The sequence below is a fragment of the Pan paniscus genome, chromosome 4 (genome assembly GCF_029289425.2).
Source record: "Pan paniscus chromosome 4, NHGRI_mPanPan1-v2.0_pri, whole genome shotgun sequence".
NCBI lineage: Eukaryota > Metazoa > Chordata > Mammalia > Primates > Hominidae > Pan > Pan paniscus.
In genome coordinates, this window is record NC_073253.2 from 111,062,137 (window position 1) to 111,072,214 (window position 10,078).

Consider the following 10,078-nt stretch of genomic DNA (forward strand, 5'->3'; position numbering starts at 1 on the left):
AGACTTTATATATATATATTTAAGTATACACACACACATATTTTTTAAAATGCGTACTGAAATATATTTTGACAAAGGAGACTCGGGTCTCTAGTAAGACAATTAGTGAAATGATGGAAAACCAAGAACTCTTTGATTTTAAAATCAAATATTTTCTTTTAAAAAATATCCAGTGCAAAGAACCTGATATTTCATTTGATGGTGTAAAAGGGGGCTTTTTCTGAGGGGATAGGGCTCTGACGCAATAATTTAAGAGGCTACAATTATATTTGAATCTTTCAACCTTAGGCATGTGCTTGAAGGAGCCTGCTAATACATACATATAAGGAAACACGTTTCTACGTCATGCATAGCACCTAGTACGTTGGGAACAACACAAATCAAGTACAGTAGGATTTAAATGAGAAAGATGTGAAAGATGGAAGAAATGCAAGTGTAGATTTCTTCTCATTATGGATGGACGCAGGGAATAATTTGGATTTAAGGTTATTAAAGTTCTAGACTTCTGAAGACCTGTTTTTTTCTAGACTATGATCGCCCTCCCTCGTGTATATACATGTATACAATGAAATTTACTTGTGCCAGGTAGTCTTAAACATCTCTGGTAAAACTCGCTACATTATATTCTAACAGTGTTGTTAAAAGCTGAATCACCTATTGTTCAAAAATGGCTACAAGTAGAAAGCATTCCAGAAGCCAGCCTTGGTGATGTGTGTTGCTGCGGGGTAGTGAATTAACAAAGTATTTTGTGACAGAGTAACCTGTAAACTTTTCATGGTTTACTCAAATTATTTTTTATTCTTGGCAATGTTTTCTATTGAGTCTCTTAATTACTTCATTTCAGCTAGTCTAATCCATAAATGTTTGGAATGAACAACAAAAATGAAATGCAAGCACAATTTATCTTTTCTGCATTTCAGTTGATAAAACTTCTAAATTTTTCTGACAATTCATTTTCTTTCTCTGACTCCTCTTTTTCTTTTTACATTTTTATGAAAGTAATATATTCACGTAGTTAAAAAAAATCAATAGTACTGGAAGGTCAATGAAAAGCAGCAGGCCCTTTTAACCATTCCTGACCATCTGTCCTGTGCTTAAAGAGTCAGTCTCTTAACTCTTCTAACTATTCCTTGTGGTAGTTACTTCCTTTTTCCAAAAATAGGCTTATATTTTTTTTGTTTCAGCAATTTTAGATATTATCTAGTCATTTTACATTATGATAGCTCCATTCGTTTACTATTCATTCATTAATTTATTCAACAAATGTTTTTTCGGGTGAATAGAAATTTTCATTTCACCTGAGTAAATACCTCGGAGTGAGATTGCTGGGCCATTTAGTCAGTGCATGTTTAAATTTGCAAGAAATTGACATACTAATTTGCAAAGGGTCTGTGCCATTTCACATTCTCAACAGTGATGTATGAGTTCTAGTTGCCCCGCATCCTCACCAGGTATTGTCAGTTTTACCGATTTTGGCCAAATAGAGGTGTGCTGATATTGCATTGTGTTCTTCATTTTCTATATCTCTAATTGTTATGGGCAGGTCTTTGTTCTTAGAGCTCCCAAGATGGTGGCCACCGCTCCCAGGATGGCAGCAAGCCTTTTGTTCTCTGAACTGGGGTTCTTGGCCTCATGGATTCCAAGGAATGGAACCTTGGGCCATGCGGTGAGTGTTATAGCTCTATTAGAAGCCGTGGGTCACAGAAGAGAACCGTGGAACCCAGCTACTAGTGTTCAGCTCAAATAGGACGAACCCGGGCACTTAGCCATGCAGGAACAATGGCGAGCCTTTAGCCGGATCAGGAGTGGCAATGGGTGCCTCGCTGGATCAGCAAAGCAGCGGACACCCTGCCGGATCTGGAGGGGTGGAAGTCGGTGGCGGGTCTGTGACAGTGGCAAACAGCAGTGGTGAAAAGCGAGCGAAAGCTCAGCTCGAGCCATAACAAACACAGACCAGAAGAGTGTGCAGTTGCTAGATTTAATAGAGTGAAAACACAGCTCCCATACAATGCGAGGGCACCCAAAGAGGGTTGCCACTCCCTGCTTTAATGCCTGGGTTTATATCCCGATCATTGTCCCTCCCCCATGCTCTCAGGTGACATATTATTTGACTATTTCTTTACCTCCTGCTTTAGCCTAATTTGTATTTTAGTGAGCCCTCTTTACTACCTGATTGGTTGGGTGTGAGCTGAGTTACAAGCCCCGTGTTTAAAGGTAGTTGCAGTCACCTTTCCCAGCTAGGGCTTAGGAATTCTTAGTCGGCCTAGGAAATCCAGCTTGTCCTGTCTCTCATAATGACTAATGATGTTGAGCATATTTTTATGTGATTAGTTATTTGTAAATAATTTTTGGTGAAATATCCAAGTATTTTTTCCTTTTAAAAACTTAATTATCTGTTCTTATTGTTGAGTTTTAAGAGTTTATTATATATTCTAGAAACAAGTCAGATGTGTGATTTGTATATATTTCCTCCCAGTCTGTGACTTGTCTTTTGTTTGTTTTTTTGGACAAAGGTCTTGCTGTGTCACTGAGGCTGGAGTGCAGTGGAGCCATTGGCTCACTGCAGCTTTCAACACCTGAGCTCAGGCAAGCCTACTGCCTACGCCTCCTGAGTGGCAGGGACTACAGGCGTGCACCACCACACTTGGCTGATTTTTTATTTTTTTGTAGAGATGTGGTCTTGTTATGTTGCACAGGCTGGGCTTGAACTACTAGGCTTAAGTGATCTTCCTGCCTCAGCCTCCTGAAGTGTTGAGATTATAGGCATGAGCTACTGTACCTACCCTCTTTTCAACTTTTTAGATTCAGGGTTTACATGTGCAGGTTACCTGGGTATATTGTGTGATGCTGAGGTTTCTGGTACAAATGTTATTGTCACCTAGGTACTGAGCATAGTATCCAACAGTTTCAACCCTTTTTCTCCTCCATCCTCCCTCTAGCTATCCCCAGTGTCTATCGTTGCCATCTTTATGTCCATCTGACTCCACCTCTTGACCTTCAAAGACCTCAAGGAACTTTCTTAATATACTGATATTGACACATTTTTATTGTTTCTTCTCTCAACTTCCTCCCTTCCCCCACACTCAGGATTTCATTGATCGTCTGTATGTGGATGCCTCCCACATTCCCTTAGTTTTACATGCAGACTGCAATCTCCAACACCTTTTGGCACCTCCGATGCAGTATGTGTGAAACTCCTTTCAAGAATGCTCTTCCAAACTCCTAAAGGTTCTATTTCTGCAATGAGGCACCCAGGCTCAAAAACCTCATCCACTGCTGCCTACTCCTTCCTTGCATCATTATCCAGACCCCATTCAACCAATTGCCAAGTTTTGTATCTCCTTATCATTTTCTCTACTTTGTATTCTTATTGCTATTCCACTATTCAAACCTCTATTTGATTTTGGCTGGATTATGGCACTGGCCTCTGAACTGGATTCCTTGGTTCCAGCTTTCTCCCATATGTATCCTTTATTCACAATCGCTTGATTTATTAGCCTAAAGCACAGAACTGATGATGTAGTTTCCTGGTCACATTCTTCCAATAACTCTAACTTTCCTATACAATAGGTCTTATCAGGCTGGCATAAATTTTTTTTCATATTTTGGCTGTAAACTACCTTTCTTGATATTTCGCCTTTTATTATTTTTCTTTATGAATATATCTTTCAGCCAAATTGAATGTGCTTACCAAATCCATTCTTTTGCTTAAGCTTTTCCTTCTGCTTAAATCCTAGCCAGCCATTTCAACATGTCCCAATCTTATTTTAAGATCCAGCTTTTACTTTCCTGTCAAATGTGCCATCTCTCCTCCTCCTGAACAACGGAACGATCACTATCTTCCTTAAGGCACTTACCATTTCTCAGCATGTATTGCAATTACTTACGTGGATCACTTTGACAGTGAGAACCTTTAAGACAGGCTCCTCTTAAATTTTATTTTTATATCACCATCAGTGCCTAGCACACAGTATTTTGTACAGTATTAGGCACAAATAGAAATATTTCTTAAGTGCATGCATAAATGAAGTTAGTAAAAGCATATTGGCTAGAGTAATTTGTCTAGTTCCTCATTCCTCTTTAAGGATCCTAGGGTTGTGATTTCAAATCGAGAAAAGACTTTTTTCAGGTTCTTTGCAAAGGACATCTGAATTCTTCCCAACAGTGTTGCATATTGTAACCTAAATGTAGTCATTAAAAAAGTTGACATTATAAACTTTATTAACATAAGTATAATACCTAGATCCAGAGAGGTAGCTCTACTGTACTCTGAATTGCCCACGGCAATCAATGACTGTCACATTTTCAGACAGGCATTGACAAGATGGTAGATATAAAGAGAAGGGAACTATCCAACATATTTTAAAAAGCATGTACTATATGCCAGGCACTGCTAACAAAACTAAGCCACTGCCCTCAGAGGGCTTACATTTTAATGGGGTTGGGTTGGTAGGAGGAGCACACCAACAAATATTGTATACAGCATACATGGAGAAATGGACATACAAATACTTTATAAAATATACAATCGAGAAAAATAAAACAGGGGAAGTTGGGTAAGTAGAGTGGCGAGTTGCTGTTTTAGAGGGAGTTCAGGGGAACATTTCCTTGAGGTGGTATTTGAGCGAGGACTGAAGGATATTAGCAAGACATTTGTCTAGGGCAAGTTTCCAGGTGGAAGAACCAGTAAGTGCAACAGCCCTGGGATTGGAGAAAGCTTAGTGTTTGAGTAACAGTATTTGGGTTGCAGAGTGTGGGGAAGTGATGACTACATATCAGATAGGCCAAGGTAAAGACTTCAGCTTTTACACCAATATAGAAAGCCACTGGGGACTCTAGGCGAGGAGAGAGTACATACAGAGGAACCAACGAGTTAGTTGTTGCAATTTGAGTGAAAAAAAACTATGATGGTGGCTCTGTCCACAGTGGTAGCAGATAAGAAATGGCTGGACTCTGAACATGTTTTGCAGGTAAATCAGTCAGGCTTTTAAATTTTTATGGATACATAAATGTACATATATATGGGATACATGTGAAATTTTGATACAAGCATACAATATGTAATGATCAAATAAAGGTAACTGAAATATCCATCACCTCAAGCATTTCTCATCCTTTGTGTTATGAACATTCCAACTCCACTTTTCTAGTTATTTTTTGAAGTATACATTATTAACTATAGTCACCCAATTGTGCTACCCAACACTAGATCTTTTTCCTTCTAACTGTATTTTTTTTACTCATTAACCAACCCTTTATTATTTCCCTTTTCCTACTACCCTTCCCAGCCTCTGGTAACCATCATCTACACTCTATTTCCATAAAAGCAACTTCATTTTAAGTTCTGTGATAGATGTGCTGAACGTGCAGGTTTGTTAAATAGGTATACATGTGCCATAGTGGTTTGCTACACCTATCAACCCATCATCTAGGTTTTAACCTCCACACACATTAGGTATTTGTCGTAATGCTCTCCCTCCCCTTGCCCCCAACCCACCCACAGGCCCTGGTGTGTGATGTTCCCCTCCCTGTGTCCATGTGTTCTTATTGTTCACCTCCCACTTATGAGTGAGAAGATGACGTGTTTGGCTTTCCATTACAGTGTTAGTTTGCTGAGGATGATGGTTTCCAGCTTCATCCATGTCCCTGCAAAGGACATAAACTTATTCTTTTTTTATGGCTGCATAGTATTCCATGGTGTATATGTGCCACATTTTCTTTATTCAGTCTATCATTGATGGGAATTTGGGTTGGTTCCAAGTCTTTGGTATTGTGAACAGTGCTGCAATAAACATAAGTGTGCATGTATCTTTACAGCAGAATGATTTATAATCCTTTGGGTATGTACTCAGTAATTGGATTGCTGGGTCAAATGGTATTTCTGGTTCTAGATCCTTGAGGAATCACCGCACTGTCTTCCACAATGGTTGAACTAATTTACACTCCTACCAACAGTGTAAAAGTGTTCCTATTTCTCCGCATCCTCACCAGCATCTGTTGTTTCCAGGTTTTTTTAATGATTGCCATTCTAACTGGTGTGAGATGCTAGCTCATTGTGGTTTTGATTTGCATTTCTCCAACTGACCAGTGATGATCAGCTCTTTTTCATGTTTCCTGGCTGCATACATATCTTCTTTTGAGAAGTGTCTGTTCATATCCTTTGCCCACTTTTTGATGGGGTTGATTTTTCTTGTAAATTTGTTTAAGTTCCTTGTAGATTCTGGATATTGGACCTTTGTCAAATGGATAGATTGGAAAAATTTTCTCCCATTCTGTAGGCTGCCTGTTCACTCTGATGATAGTTTCTTTTGCTGAGCAGAAGCTCTTTAATTTAATTAGATCCCATTTGTCAATTCTGGATTTTGTTGCAATTGCTTTTGGTGTTTTAGTCATGAAGTCTTTGCCCATGCTTATGTCCTGAATGGTATTGCCTAGGTTTTTTTTAAGGGTTTTTATAGTTTTAGGTTTTACATTTTAGTCTTTAATCCACCTTAATTTTTGTATAAGGTGTAAGGAAGGGGTCCAGTTTCTGTTTTCTAAATATGGCGAGCCAGTTTTCCCAGTACCATTACCGTTTATTAAATAGGGAGTCCTTTCCCCATTGCTTCCTTTTGTCAGGTTTGTTGAAGATCAGATGGTTGTAGATGTGTGGTGTTATTTCTGAGGCCTCTGTTCTGTTTCACTGGTGTATATATCTGTTTTGGTACCAGTACCATGCTGTTTTGGGTACTGTAGCTTTGTAGTATAGTTTGACATCAGGTAGTGTGATGCCTCCAGCTTTGTTCTTTTTGCTTAGGATTGTCTTGGCTATACGGGCTCTTTTTTGGGTCCATATGAAATTAAAGTCGTTTTTTTCTAGTTATGTGAAGAAAGTCAATGGTAGCTTGATGGGAATAGCATTGAATCTATAAATTACTTGGGGCAATATGGCCATTTTCATGATATGGATTCTTCCTATCCATGAGAATGGAATTTTTTCCAATTTGTTTGTGTTCTCCCTTATCTCCTTGAGCAGTGGGCCTTGAAGGCCCTTCATGTCCCTTGTAAGGTGTATTCCTAGGTATTTTCTTTTTTTTTTGAGACGGAGTCTTGCTCTGTCGCCCAGGCTGGAGTGCAGTGGTGCGATCTCAGCTCACACTGCAAGCTCTGCCTCCTGGGTTCACACCATTCTCCTGCCTCAGCCTCCCGAGTAGCTGGGACTACAGGCGCCCACCACCACACCCAGCTAATTTTTTTAATTTTTTTATTTTTAGTAGAGATGGGGTTTCACCATGTTAGCCAGGATGGTTTCGATCTCCTGACCTCGTGATCTGCCCACCTCGGCCTCCCAAAGTGTTGGGATTACAGGCATGAGCCACCGTGCCCAGCCAGGTATTTTCTTTGTAGCAATTGTGAATGGGAGTTCACTCATGATTTGGCTATCTGCTTGTCTTTATTGGTGTATAGGAATGCTTGTGATTTTTGCACATTGATTTCCAGTCCTGAATATCCTTGTTAATTTTCTGTCTCATTGATCTAATATTGACAGTGGTGTGTTAAAATCTCCCATTGTTATTGTGTGGGAGTCTAAGTCACTTTGTATGTCTCTAAGAACTTGTTTTATGAATCTGGGTGCATCTGTATTGGGTGCATATATATTTAGGATAGTTAGCTCTTCTTGTTGCATTGATCCCTTTACCACGATATAATGCCCTTGTCTTTTTTGAACTTTGTTGGTTTAAAGTCTGTTTTATCAGAGACTAGGATTGCAATCCCTGCTTTTTTTGTTGTTGTTGTTGTTGTTGTTTTCCATTTGCCTGGTAAATATTCCTCCATCTCATTATTTTGAGCCTGTGTGTGTCTTTGCACAGGAGATGGGTCTCCTGAATACAGCACACTGATGGGTCTTGACTCTTTATCCAATTTGCCAGTGTGTGTCTTTTAATTGGGGCATTTAGCCCATTTACATTTAAGGTTAATATTGTTACGTGTAAATTTGATCCTGTCATCATGATGCTAGCTGGTTATTTTGCACATTAGTTGATGCAATTTCTTCATAGTGTCATTGGTCTTTATATTTTGATATGTTTTTGCAGTGGCTGGTACTTGTTTTTCCTTTCCATATTTTGTGCTTCCTTCAGGAGCTCTTGTAAGGCAGGCCTGGTGGTGACAAAAATCCCTCAGCATTTGCTTGTCTGTAAAGGATTTTATTTATCCTTCACTTACGAAAGTTAGTTTGGCTGTATATGAAACTTTGGGTTGAAAATTCTTCAACAGTGTTGAATATTGGCTTCCACTCTCTTTGGACTTATAGGGTTTCTTCAGAGATCCACTGTTAGTCTGATGGCTTCCCTTTGTAGGTTACCTGACCTTTCTCTCTGTTGCCCTTAACATTTTTCCTTCATTTCAACTTTGGAGACTGTGACAATTATGTGTCTTGGGGTTGCTCTTCTGAAAGAGTATCTTTGTGGTGGTCTCTGTACTTCCTGAATTTGAATGTTGGCCTGTCTTGCTACGTTGGGGAAGTTCTCCTGGATAATATCCTGAAGAGTGTTTTCCAACTTGGTTACATTCTCCCCATCACTTTCAGGGACCCCAGTCAATCGCAGGTTTGGTCTTTTCACATAGTCCCATATTTCTTGGAGGCTTTGTCATTCTGTTTCAATCTTTTTTCTCAATCTTTCCTTCACACCTCATTTCAGTAAGTTGATCTTCAATCTCTGATATCCTTTCTTCCACTGATCAATTCAGCTATCGATGTGTGAAAAGAACTCCTGCAGCTAGCTCGGTGTCTGCCTGAACAGCTGCCCAGTTTTGTGTTTGAAACCCAGAGCCCTGGTAGTGTAGGCACATGAGGGAATCTCTTGGTCTGTGGATTTCTAAAACCAGGGGAAAAGTGTGGTATCTGGGCCAGATAACACAGTCCCTCACAGCCTCCTTTGGCTGGGAAAAGTAGGCTCCCCTGCTCCTTCCACTTCCTGCATGAGGCGACACCACACCCTGCTTCTGCTCACCCTCTTTGGCCTTACCCACTGCCTACCCAGTCCCAATGAGATGAACAGGATACCTCAGTTGGAAATGCAGAAATTACCCACTTCTGCATTCATCTCACTGGGAGCTGCAGACTGGAGCTGTTCCTATTTGGCCATCTTGCCAGCCAATCCTAAAAGCATTTTTTTTTTTAGGCTCCCACATATGAGAGTATGTGCTATTTGTTTTTCTGTGCCTGGCTTCTTTCACTTAACATCACAATATCCTCCAGTTCCATGTTGCAAATAACAGGATTTCATTCTCTTTTAGGGCTCAAGATGCCATCATGTACACTTTCTTTATCCATTGATCCATGCATGGACTCTCAGGTTGATTATGTATCTTGGCTATTGTGCATACTGCTGCAATGCAGGTATCTCGATATACAGATCTTCTTACCTTTGGGTTTACAACCAGCAGTGAGAATGCTGGATTACACAGTAGTTCTTTTCTTCATTTTTTGAGGAAACTTCATACTCTTCTCCTTAGTGGCTTTAGTAATTTACACTCCCACCAACAGTGTACAAGTATTCTTTCTCCACATCCTCACCAGCATCGATTATTGCCTGTTTTTTGGATAAGTCATTTAAACTGGGGTGTGATAGCTCATTTAGTTTTGATTTGCATTTCCCTGGTGATTAGTGATGTTGAGCATTTTTTCATATACCTGTTGCCCATTTTGATATCTTCTAAGAAGCACCTATTCAGATCTTTTGCCTATTTTTAATTTTTTTTTGCTATTAAGCTCTTTATATATTCGTTTTTAATTCCTTGTCAGATGAGTAGTTTGCAAATATTTTTGCCCATTCTGTAGCATATTTCTTCACTTTTCCTCTGCTGTGCAGAAGCTTTTTAGCTTGATGTGATCTCATTTGCTCATTTTCACATTGGTTGTGTTTTTGAGGTCTTACAAGAAATCATTGCCCAGCTTAAACTTTTGGTTTCCCCAATTTTCTCTTCATAATTTCAAGTCTTACATTTAAGTCTTTAATCTATTCTGATTTTTGTATATGGTGAGAGAGGGGTCTAATTTCATTCTTCTGCGTTTGGATACTCAGTTCTGCCTGCA